This window comes from Ostrea edulis, chromosome 7 (assembly GCF_947568905.1).
Source record: "Ostrea edulis chromosome 7, xbOstEdul1.1, whole genome shotgun sequence".
Lineage (NCBI taxonomy): Eukaryota > Metazoa > Mollusca > Bivalvia > Ostreida > Ostreidae > Ostrea > Ostrea edulis.
The window spans coordinates 13,036,595-13,050,227 of NC_079170.1; the positions used below are offsets into that span (position 1 = coordinate 13,036,595).

Sequence of the window (13,633 nt, forward strand, 5' to 3'; positions counted from 1 at the left end):
AAAGATATCCTATTGAGAGAGAGAGAGAGAGAGAGAGAGAGAGAGAGAGAGAGAGGGAGGATAAAAATAAGGATTATCTCCCTTATGCATAGCTCTTATCCTTGGACGAATTTGGCTCCATTTCTTTGGCACTCTATTTTTCCTTTTATCTCTCACAAGTTTATTGTTATTTCGAATTTCCAAAATTCCGTTCTTGGCTCACTGATTTTGATTACGGATACTCCCATTTACCTGATCAATATATAGGGCTCATGGTAGGTGTGACCGGTCGAAAGAGATTGTGTACTCCTCCAAGGCACTTGATCCCAACTCTGGTATGCCCAGGGGTCCGTGTTTGCCAATTCTCCATTTTGTATTGCTTATAGGAGTTGAGATTGATTACTGTTCTTTATATATATACAAATAGAGAGTTGGGCAAACACGGACCCTTGATATACCAAAGGTGGTGGCAGGTGTCTAGGAGAAGTAAGCATCCCCTGTCGGCCGGATCCAACAGCCGTGAGCCCTATGTCTTGATCAGGTAACCCAGTAATACGTAGTCAAAATCATTGTGTCAAGAACGGCCTAACAATCGTTAAGAAACACTCAAGGCAGCATCTCACTCAATGATTGGTTGCATTGTCGAACTAGATCGTTATAACGACTATAAAAGTTATGCAAAGATGAATTTAAACGGGACTGTTGAAACCCCTGTAACATAAACTTATTTGTCAGTAGCCCGTCTTGATTTAAAAATTGATCAGTCTCTAAATCGGGATTCATCAACATCTTTTTTTTAAGTTGGTTTGTAAGGTTTGTGAAACACACATTTTCTTAATGAAATATGATATGGAATCGAACTTATTCATGATGCATAAATCTTACTTGACAGCATATTCAATTTCAATTTATTTGGCTCCAACCACAAAATGGTATATGAGATGCACAATATTATATATACAAATATATCAATATACAGCGCCAGAATAGAGAGTGAACAGAGATAAATATGGATTATATAATTTTTTTTATATACATTGGATTCAGCAGTTGACAATAATACAGAAAAAAGGTTTGTCACAAAACTTTTTAAGCACATGTTTCTTCCTAAACTCGGGAAAAAAATGACACTCCAGAAGTTAGTGGTATTCCTCGGCTAGCTATTCCACGGTACCTAACTTTTGAGATATCTCAGTGTTGTTGTTCATGAAAAAATGGACACAACAATTGGTGATCAATTTCGTAAAATTAAGAGTAAAGCAAACACAGACACTTGGATACACCAGGGTGGGAACAGGTGCCTAGGATTAGTTAAGCATATCTCTTACAATGCACATCGCTTATGAAGTTGTATTGAACTTTGGAAATGAAAAACGATATGCATGCCTGTCAGCATCAATGTTTGATTCTAATGCTAAAGATTGAAACTACAAATATACAATATTACAGCTTTAGAATGCATGTTTCTAAAACACAAATCTGTTTTAGAACATAATTTTATTTCAACCTAGAATATGAAAATTCTCTGTTAGAAACACATCTCTATAATCTACGTACGAATGTACCTCTTTATGCCCCCGAGATCGAAGATCGGGGGGGGGGGGGGCATATTGTTTTTGTCCTGTCTGTCATTCTGTCTGAAAGTATAACCTTGCTAACAACTTTTGAGCAGTAAATGCTAGAGCTTTGATATTTCACATAAATATCTCTTGTGATAAGACATTTCAGTGGGTACCAACATATTTTACCCTTTGCCCTTGACCTTGGAGTTTGACTTACTTTTTGAAAACTTTAACCTTGCTAATAACTTTTGAACAATAAGTACTAGAGCTTTCATATTTCACATTCGTATTCATTGTGACAAGACCTTTCCGTGGGTACCAGCATTCTGTACCATGTGACCTTGGCCTTGGAATTTGAACTACTTTTTAAAAGATTGACATTGGTCATAACTTTTAAATAGTAAATCTATATTAGAGCTTCCATGTTGCACATGAGCAGTTCTTGTGACAAGATCTTTCTACTAGTACCAATATATTTGTCCTTGTGACATTGGCCATCTTTTAAATTGGCCATTATCGGGGGCATTTGTATTTTACAAAAACATCTTATTTTAATTTCAACATCAAGCTGACATGTGCCTTTCATACCAAAGAAATATCCAAATGAAACAGCAGTTAGATACTTATGTAATTGGTTTACATAATGAATTAGAAAGAATATTTGAATTCACACAAAGGGTATCACAATGATTTGTAAAACAAATAAAACCTTGAAAAGTATATTTTAATTTTAATATTTAAGAATTTGAACTTATTCGTAAATAATGCTACACATGTGTTTATGACACTGAATCAATTACATACATGTCGATGCAGAAATGCCATCCACCCGGATTTGGTCATGTTCTTCGCCAACTGGTTCTTGGGTTTCGGCGTTTGGAAAAAACTTAGAGCAATATTCATTGATTTCTTTACAAGCTTTCTTGTTTAAATCGCATTCATAAGCTTCCTCGTTCCAAATTAAAATATTAGTGAAACATTTAATGTTGTTAGGGTTTTCCTTCAGAAGTCGATCAGGTTCCACATTCTTGGCACAGTGTCCCATTACCACTAGCATTGCATTACTGTCTAAATTAAAGAGAGGGAAAAAAACACATGCGTAAAGTGCATACATGAAAGGTAAAGATAATGAACAGTGATCAATCTCATAACTCCTACAAGTAATACAAAATAGATAGATGGGCAAATACGGACCTCAGAGGTGGGAACAGGTGCCTAGGAGGAGTAAGCATCCCCTGTCGACCAGTCACACCCGCCGTGAACCCTATATCCTGACCAGGTAAACGGAGTTATCCGCAGTCAAAATCAGTGTGCCAAGAACGGCTTAACAATCAGTACGAAACACGTCAGACAGCATTTAACCCAATGCTAGGTTGTACTGACGAACTAGATCGTTACAATGACCATAGAATTTGCAAACTGCTGACTTCATCCGAGACGGTTGAAACCTCTGTACCATCAACTTGTTTGTCAGTAGTTTATCTCGATTTAAAAACTGACTACACGCAGAACAAGCTCTTGCATATCGAATCAGTTGAGATATATAAACACAATATGCAGGTGATAATGGAATATTGCTACATAAATATGGGAAATTGACGATGGAGAAACTGAAATCATCCCGTTTGTCATACAGTTGAGTTGTCCGTTTGTCGTTAATGTCTACTTACATTAAAATATCTAAGTATGAAGCAGAAATGGACGACTTTGTGGTGTCCTTTATTTCGAGCCAACAGGGATATATCAAATCGACACATGAATGAAAGTTATTATTTTTAATAGACAAAACGTCATCGATATATCGAAATGTTGAATTGAAGGCCACAGCGAGAGATGTTTTCTTCTCAAGTAGAAGTTTTTGAATAAATTCTGCTTCATCTGAATATAGAAACAGGTCAGCTAACAAAGGAGCACAATTCGTGTCCATGGGAATTCCAACAGACTGTTGGAAGATCTGATCAACAAAGACCACGAAGATATTGTCAATGAGGAACTCTAGTATATTTTTTATTTCACCTTCAGAGTACTTGTGCGTGGAATCAGAGTGGTGTTTAACAAAGTCAAAAAGTCTAGTCTTTAATTTATCGTGAGGAATGGTCGTGTATAGTGTTAAAAAGTCATAGGTTTTAATGTTATTGATTTGGGAAAATTTCTGCGATTTCAAGTTTGCTAAAAGTTCTTTAGAATTTTTTAGAATCCATATTTGATTAACATCACTTCTGGCATATGTAGTCGCACAGTAAGTATGAAGTTTCTCCTTCACAGCTGTAAATATTTTTGTGAGGAGCAAAGATAGGGACTTGGTAGAGCACTTACTGGATCCAGCAATGTATCTTTGTTTGTAAGGGTTTTTATGTAGTTTAGGAATCCAGTATAGGTACAGTAACTCATATTCATTCGACCCATTGACTGGGATATTAAATGTGTCTAGAACTGAAACATGGTTTTGAAGAATTTTATCTTTTGAACGGGCAGTTGGAGTATAAGTACGATTAAACTTTTGTAAATGATTTGAAAGAAGAAAAATATCATTGCACTTAGCAAACCATGGACCATATTGACATGTGTTTTCTTCATTTTTCCTAATAAATCAAAAATATGTGAACGTTTATGCTGTGCTTATTTTGATTTATACTTCTATGCACTGCAGAATCAACCATTGTTAAAGGAGGGTTATAATTATTATTAAAACGTTTTCGTTACGCAATCCTTTGTCTCTTAAGGCTTTTATATAGAAGAAAGTCCACCTGTAGTGAAAAGGTTACCTGTAGGTGTCCAATAAATTGACAATTGCTGTCCATTATTTTTAATGATGGACAGATACTGTCTGTTCTTAAAAATAATGGACAGTAATTGTCAACTTATTGAACAGTGCCAGGTAAATCCAATAACTTATTAGACGTCTACAGGTAGGTTGAAAATAAGAGAAAGACATTTACGTTTGTCAAAAAGATACAAATTTAATTTAAAAACACTGAAATGCTTAGAACGGTATTTCCCCTTAGTAGAATTATTTGCTTCAACTTTAAAATTCACAATTGCTTTAATTCCATTGGCCATTATTATATCGCATCAAAATTTAAATTTGAAAGACATATTTCCATACTGTATTTGAATTTCGCTGGATTCAGAGGTACATTCTAAGACTTCTTCACAATGTTTTTTTTTTCCTTTTATTAGCATATCCTAATTCTGAATTATATTTTGCTTTCATAAAAAAAATTCATTTCACGAGATGGGCGTATTGAGTTCTTTAGGCGGGCGTTAATTATTGCCTCATTCAAATCTTCGAAAACACAATGCTTTTCAAATCAAAGTTGGGCTCAATAACTTTCTCACCTTCCATATCCAGAATATAACACTCATTAAGATAATATTTACAGTACTTTCATTAAAATCCTAAAATTTTGATTGTGCAATGAAAATGCTCTCCTTATCAGAGGAAGACATGTTGATTTGGCTCAGTACTATATAATGAGTTAATATAAAACCTGCAGTACAAGCCTACTTACCTGACACTGTCCAATAAGTGAAAAAAAGAAACAGACTTCTACGCAAAACTGATTATATTGTCAGACTATTCAAAAATAACTTTATTCATAATCATCATTGTCAATGGGTTTGCCTCAGCCTGTTCATTCTTAGAACAAAAGATGTAATGTTTAAAGTAGGATATAAGCATCAAACTGTCCATTCTGTGAGAAAAAGAACTGACCTCGGCCCTACGGGCCTCGATCAATTCTATCTCTCACAGAATGGACAGGTTTTGGTTTATATCCTTTACATATACATTGTATATGTTTTCTTCGTGGATTTTCTCATACATCACTAACAATGAAGATCATACCCATACAAAGATGTACTTTTTAGTATAGTCCGTTTACCTGTAAGATTTAGGCCTTCCAAAGCAGCTTTTACATCATTGTCTACCCTTGATACAATGCAGCACAATATCAGGAGCGGTTTGGTAGCATCTGTATTGGTGTAACGCTTCTTATCATCATATTGGAAGGTGAATTGTAAATCGAATGAATTCGAAGATACAAAGTATTCAAAGAGTTTTTTACTGATATCTGATGTTGATACAGCGATCACTTTCCTCCCTTAAACAAAAAAAAAAAAACACAATATAATGCGTCTGTCTAATAAAACAAAAGGTTCATGGGCTAAAACGCTCACCTGAGTCATCCTGACACTGTTGTTCTTTATCAGAGAATTTTACCCTCTTTATTCCCACAAAATATTTGAAGCCACATTATGACCCCATCTAACCCAGACATCCTATTTGGCTTAAATGGGGTCATAATATGGTTTCAAATATCCTTATGACTAATCCCCACACATCATCATGTGTAGTGATGTCCTATATTTCTTTATATTTATGTATCTTTTAAAACTTTATCCTCGATTCTAGACCCATTTAACCATAGTCGATATTTTTTTAAAAATCAAATTTTCCTCTATCCAAATTCATGTGAAACTTTGAATGAAAGGTGAAGATAACAAACAGTGATCAATCTCATATCTCCTTCAATCAATAGAAAATAGATAGTTTGGTAAACATGGACCCCTGGACACACCAGAGGTGGGCCACGTGCCCAGGAGGAGCAAGCATCCCCCGTCCATATTGTTCTCAATAGGGTCCGCAATGCACAGTTATCTCCCCCAGGTGGCGCTAGTGTATTCTGAGGTATAACCATCGCCATATTGTTTATATTTACATCAGTTGTTAATCCGCGAAAAGTATAAATCGACGAAATGCCTGTGTTTGCTGCGTACCTTTGTGTAAAAATAAAAAAGGCGGACATATATTTCTTTCCACCCCAGATCTAAGATTGAAATGGCGAATCGCGATTCGAAGGTTGGACGAAAAAACAAAAAAGTTGTGGAAGCCAGCTGCTTACGACGGTGTATGCGGTGATTACTTCACACCCGACAATTACACCACTATACTTCTTGGTTAGTTCGATCGTTTTGTTACTTTAAAATCATCGGTTCATCAATGTATATTGTCTTTAGATTTGTGGAATAACGTTTATAATGTAACGTTGAACACAATCCGACAGTTATGAACGATAGCTATACTACGCCCAAATTATTTATTTTGACAGTTCTCGGATTGTCAACGAGTCGCGTTACATAATTCAACAAAGCTGTTTCTTTCGATCCTACTCATATATTGAATAAAGTGAAAATACACGTGAAATTGTTTAGGTGAGAACAAGAGACTGACGCTATTCCATCTGTGTTTACCTTCGCATCAAAATTTAAGAATGAATCATGTAGCAGTGCAAGAGAGGAAAGATACAGCAAAAGAGTAAAGTATGATAGAGACAGTAGTGAAGTGAAGTGTGACGAAGACAGTAAAGACAATCTCGGTGTTGATTGTGTGGTGAATGAAGTGGTGGTAGAGTCGGTACAAGAAACCAGTGTTGATATTGAAGGTGATGCAATTGAGTTGTGTGACCAGTCTGTCCAATGTGATATTGACATAACCAACATATTTTCCATAGAGAATTTGCAGAATAATAATAAAATGGTGAAATAATACACTGGTTTCGAAAGTTATGACCATTCCATGATGGTTTTTCTTTCTTCAAATTCTTGGACCAGCAGCGCATGAGTTGAACCTTAAAATTACCTTACTTTCCTCCCAAGATCAATTGCTTTTAGTTTTGATGAAATTGAGACAAGCAAAAGAAGACATTGACTAAGCTATATGCTTCAAATTAGTGAAAGTACCGTTTCAAATATCATTATCACTTGGATTAATTTCGTGTACTTTCAACTTACGGAATTAACATTTGGCCCTCTAGATCAGTAATTGATGAATACATGCCAACTGACGTCTTTGGCAATTTCCAAAAAACTAGAGTCATAGTTGATGCCACTGAGGTACCAATAAATAAGCCTCAGAATTTAAATGCCCAGAATGCTGCTTTTTCAAATTAAAAGAATAAAAACATTAAAGTAATGATTGGTTGCACACCACGTGGAACTGTTAGTTACATTTCTGATACATACTGTGGTGCCACAAGTGACAGACAAATCATTGAGAGATCGGAGTTTTTGAGAGACAGGGACAAATTTCAAGACCATGACAGCATAATTGCAGACAGGGGCATAATGGTACAGGATTTGTTTGCCCTTCACAACACTTAGGTCAACACCCCAACAATGTTAAAAGGGAAAAGCCAACTAGAGGCACAAGACTTCAAAGACCGAAGAATCGCATCCAAACGAATTCATGTTAAAAGCATCAATGGACTAGCCAAGACATTTAAAATTCTGAAGAAAGAGCTACCTCAGGTCAAGGCTATTCTAGGCTCAAGAATTATTTTCATTTGTTTTTCCATACTGAATTTTAGACCTTGCATTGTTGACAAATATTCTTAACAAAGTAATAGTACTACAATGAAAAGTGGACTTGTTTTTTGCATATTGATATTGAAACCATATTATTTTAATTACATTTGCATCATTGAACAAACTTCATACTTACACATTTTTAATTTTAAATTCTTACATGTTGTTCTCTAAAGAGCAATAGTACATGTGTCTAGATAATCAATTCTTCTATTCCAAAACCATTAATAACTCTGAACAACATTTCTAAAAGCATTACAACTTGTATACAACATTTCTCAAATTAATCATATCTCCAGAAAATAGAACACCACAATCTTTCTGAATGTGAAACAAATGTGTCATTGTAAAACCTTTTTTTTTCATTACAATATTTACAATATTTACAAAGTATGCAGTACATGAGGTTGATGAAAACATCCAAATATTACATTAGTCTTGATACTCAAACAAGAATTTAAAAAAGAAGACAATCTGAAACTTGCAGTCATCATATTATCCACACATAGGAAGGAAACTTTCAATGTTGTGTCTAGTAAGTGTATTTTTATCAACATGTTTTCATTGAGTTATGTAACTGCATGTATACCTGTATCTAAGACACAAGTTATAATTTTTCAGTTAGAAATTTCATGTAGTGCTTCTCATAAAACAACTTTAGTTTTGGTAACATGCATCCATGCCAATAATTTCTTTCAATATTGATTTCTTCCACAAAAATGTCAACAAATGTGTATACAACAAAGAAACACTTCTCTCTTTCTTACACTCGTTAAGCTGGCCTTGAATCTGCATATAATAACTATACGATTCTGTTTTAAGTGTAAGGCATTGTCATCATCCTCTACCAAAAATGGGCAAAAAACTTGTCTGCAGCAATCTTACGATATCTGCCCTTAAATGGACATTTGATTTCAACAATAGCATTTTCTCTAGCAATACCATCTGGAAAAGCAGCCAAATAATTGTTTTCAGGGTCTATGAAGAGACCACAAGTTTGAACATTAAAACCCATTTTTGTCTGAAATGTCTGTCTAGCTACAGCTTCATATTGTTGGCCATGTAACACAGCTGGTATTTTCAGTTTCGCAGGTTTACAAATACGAGCGCAGAGCTTCAGCTTGTTGTGGCGATCAGTAGCTCTGCAAATATCTCCAAACCTGGATGCAATCAAACGCCATTTTCTCTCTTGGTGCCAGACTTTCGATAGGTTCTGTTTCCTGGTCGTTTACTCAATGTGAACAATATCTTTCTGTGACACCTGCTCAAAAAAAAGTACACACCAAATAAGTTTCCAGGTCGCATGTATCATAATAAAGAATTTCAATAATTTTAAGAATATATACTAGAATTGTAAAATTTAGATTGATTTTGTACATTTCATAATTAGCTTACCTTCTGAGCTGCATCTATCCAACAATATGTAAATTGCAGGTCCAAGTAATGATGGCCCAGTACTGCAAAGTTGATACATGCCTTGGGCATCATGTATTTAAAAGATAAATCTGCTGATGTTGAAGCACAGTAATTGGTCACAGTATTGCGCACATGGCCATTGTATCCACAATTTTCTTTGTACTTCTGAGGTCTTGGGTCACTAAGATCTGGGTTGTACCGACGAGGCATATATTCGGCTTTTATGGGGGAGCCTGTGAAATTCAAAGGTAAAAAAATCGGTCAAGCATCCAAAAACAAATGGCACTGACAAAGTTATTTCCATTGGTTTCCATAGATTTCAGTATTAACTAAGAAATCTTTCAAAATATCATATAATTCAAAGATCTCAGTCTTTGTATGTACATAAAGTATTTATGATATAGAAGAAACAGACTATTCGTCACATGAGTATTAGTGTACATATTTATGTATAACATTTATGCTATTTCATTTCAATGCATTCATATTTACTGTATTTTGATGTTTTTGTACTTTGGTAAGCTGCACAATTGTAATGTATTATTCGTCGTCATTGAAGTGAAATAATGAAACATAAATAACAAAATGTTGCATGCACCCTCAGAAACAACCTTTCAATCTCTTACTGCGTGTACCAGTTTGCATACGAATCTTAAAATACGTTTAATAGACACATAACTCAAAAGTTAGAATAAAAGTTCAAAGGGCATAACCATCATCAAAGTAGATAATAATTTCATTTAAGTTGAAAAGTTGTTTACATAGGTACGTAAATCATCAATCAATCTGAAGGGTGTAAAGTGCTGAAAATTGAAATAAATAGATAAATTAAACTCTTTGTAACGCAGACTGCTCAACTTGAAAGGATTTCTTGGGCTTATGAAAAGTCTGGAGATTTTCAGTACATCCCCTTGGAATGTCCATGTTATTTGATTCTCTAAACTTTACCAAACGAAGAGATACAGCTGCAACATGTTTACATGTTCCATAAGGACTCTTCCCAGCAGGAATTTTTAATCTCACCCGTTTTTCTGCTAATTCTTACACGATAATTAAGAAACCTGTTGAATACATATAATTCTTATTTTCAATGATACAATTAAGACAATCTGGATTTATTCTACATCTATTACACAAACATTTGATTATCATGATTTTTAAAAATTGAAGTTGGTTTATATTTAATATCAATATTATACACCACCTTTTATTCATTGCTGCTCTAACAAATCCTGTCACAAAAAAGTCCTCATTTAGACAATTGATGCTTAATGTTTCCACTCTCTCAGACTCTAAAAGCAGTTTCCTTTCCCAAATGCTTTTGTATTAGCCATCTCGTTTGTCTATCAGCTGCTTGTCTGTATTGAAAATAACCTTTAAAAACACCCTAAAATAATAATACAAGTTTAAGTTTGATATCCACAAAGTCGTTTTAAATCAGGGTTTGTCAAAATCAGTAGCCTGCTAGCCTGAGACAACCACAAATTGAAATCAAGCCACTAAACAAGCCTTCCTTGCATGCAAGCTACTAAGAATTCCTTATACCACACCATCATTAAAAATGAAGATACATGCATGTAGGTAAATAAAAGCAATATATTCAAAATTCTTATTTTACACATTAATGTGTCTGCTTGAACATCATGGAGATTTTCACTGTTTGAAATAATTACAGCTAGAAGCCAGGAGGATGTGTGTGTGTAGCTGGGCAATGAAATTTTCATAGGACCTCCATACCCCCCCCCCCCCCCTGCAGAATGGGGGGATTCAGTCTCCCGCACCAACTCACCCTAATCACCTTCACAGGCACATGAAGTGTAAATTATAGCTTACTAAAGATGTTGTGTACGTAACCCCCTTTATCCAATGAATGTCACTTTATTATGACTCGATCAGCATTCCTTTCCTGCTGGAGAAATAGCAATGCCCAAGCTCATAATTCATAGTCATTATATAGTCTACAGTCTTGTGTTTCTTGAGTGTTTATCTCTGATTATAGTACAATTTAAAGACTTACATTTTGTATACAGGGAAGTCGTTTTCATATTACCTTTAACATGGGTCTCTGTTATTTGTGGCAAAAGATCAAGGTGGTTTGATGTCATTTGTTTATTCCCGGACGTGGGTCAGTCTACGTTCTTTTCCGCTGGTGCTGGCAACATTTCCAATCTACACAAAAATCATTAACTAATTTAATTTTGGTTTGTAGTCACTGTCATCATATATGCATTTACTATTGCTAGCCGCAAACAAATCTGTTTATTTAGAGCAACAAATGTTACATGCGTCGATTGAAGTCAGCATTTTGCAAATTCTATGGTCGTTATAACGATCTAGTTCGTCAATACAACCTATCATTGGGTTAAATGCTGTCGGACGTGTTTCATACCGATTGTTAAGCCGTTCTTGGCACACTGATTTTGAATGCAGATAACTCCGTTTACCTCAACAGGATATAGGACTCACGACGGGTGTGACCAGTCGACAGGGGATGCTTACTACTCCTAGGAAATGATCCAACCTCTGGTGTGTCCAGGGGTCCGTGTTTGCCCAACTATCTATTTTGTATTGCTTGTAGGAGTTATGAGATTGATCACTGTTCGTTATCTTCACCTTTCATAGGTTACATGAGAAATATGTTTTGGTTCCAGCTGACAAAGCTTGTAACATCATTGTCTTTGTTTGTAAGGCTCATTATTACAACTGTAATTTAAACGCACTTGTCATTACTTCCACTTTTGGTAATCGTACTTATACTCCAACTGCAATTTCAAAAGATGAAATTCTTTAAAACTATGCTTCAGTTTTATGCACATATGGTATCCCAGTCGATGGGTTGAATGAAAATGAGTTACCTTACCTATACTGGAATCCTAAACTACATAAAAACCCTTACAAACTTATATCGCTGGATCCAGTACATGTTTTAGCAAGCCCCTATCTTTGCTCCTCACGTAAATATTAACAGCTGTGAAGGAGACACTTCAAGCGTATTGTGCGACTACATATGCCAGGAGTGGTGTAAATCAAATGTGGATTCTAAAAAACTTTTAGCTAACTTGAAATCTCAAAACTATTCTGGGATCAACAAAATCAAAACGTATGACTTTTCAAAACTTTACACGACCATTCCTCACAATAAAAAGACTAAACGTTTTGAAATCATAGACAGATGCTTCTCCAACCAAAATGGAAAACAGAACTATTCATATCTAGTGATCATTCATCCTAAAAATAATAATTTGTTAAACACCACTCTGATTCCACGCCAAAGTACCCTGACGTTGAAATAAAAAATATGCTAGAGTTCCTCATTAACAATATTTCGTGGTCTTTGGTGATCAGGTCTTCCAACAGTCTGTCAGAATGCCCATGGGCACGAATTGTGCTCCTTTGTTACCTGACCTGTTTTCATATTGATATGAAACAGAAATTATTCAGAAAAATCTACGTGAGAAGAAAAAAAAATATCTTGCTGTGGCCTTCAATTCGACATTTCAATATATCGACGACGTTTCATATATTAACAATAATAACTTTCATTTAAATGTCGACTCAATATATCCCTGAAAGCTCGAATAAAAGACACCACAGAGTCGTCCACATTTGTTTCATACTAGGATATCTTATTCAAAGTAGATATTAACGGCAAACTAACTACTCAACTTTATGACAAACGGGATGATTTCAGCTTCTCTATCGTCAACTTCCAATATTTATTTAGCAATATTCCATCATCACCGGCATATGGTGTTTATATATCTCAACTGATTTGATACGCAAGAGCCCATTCTGCATATGGTCATTTTTAAAATCGAGGCAAGCTACTGACAAACAGGTTGATGGTACAGGGGTTTCAACAGTATCGTTTAAAGTTAGCATTTCGCAAATTTTATCGTATTTATAACGATTTAGTTTTCCATTACAACCTATCACTGGGTTAAATGCTGTCTGAGGACTTTCATGCCGATTGTTAGACTGTTCTTGGCAACCTGATTTTGACTACGGATAACTCTCTTTACCTAATCAATATATAGGGCTCACGGCGGGTATGACCGGTCAAATGGGTATGTTTACTCCTCCTAGGCGCCTGATACCCCTCTGGTATATCCAGGGGTCCGTGTTTGCCCAACTCTCTAGTATGTATTGCTTATAGGAGTTATGAGATAGTTAACTGTTCATTATCTTCACATTTCATGAGGTCCAGGGAGCTTTTAGACCGCCATATAAAATATTTACAAAGTAACAAGGACCTAATGAGAAACAAAAATCATAAGTCTACCATATTTAAATTTCAACTCCATATGAGA

At 35.2% G+C, this 13,633-nt stretch overlaps 2 long non-coding RNA genes across 4 annotated transcripts; both read right to left on the bottom strand.

Moving 5' to 3' along the window:
• Positions 1-875: 875 nt before the first annotated feature.
• On the bottom strand, positions 876-5,785 carry LOC125654243 (uncharacterized). Its single transcript, XR_008796636.1, has 2 exons — positions 5,426-5,785; positions 876-2,609 (listed from the first exon to the last, which is right to left on the bottom strand). It is a non-coding gene; the product is annotated as an uncharacterized LOC125654243 (long non-coding RNA).
• A 2,215-nt stretch (positions 5,786-8,000) lies between these two features.
• On the bottom strand, positions 8,001-11,605 carry LOC125654257 (uncharacterized). Of its 3 annotated transcripts, none has more exons than XR_008796637.1 (4): positions 11,374-11,605; positions 10,528-10,681; positions 9,303-9,556; positions 8,001-9,168 (listed from the first exon to the last, which is right to left on the bottom strand). It is a non-coding gene; the product is annotated as an uncharacterized LOC125654257 (long non-coding RNA). The 3 variants fall into 3 exon arrangements; XR_008796638.1 differs by having other exon boundaries at positions 10,528-10,697; XR_007362283.2 differs by having other exon boundaries at positions 10,528-10,710.
• Between the last annotated feature and the right edge of the window lie 2,028 nt (positions 11,606-13,633).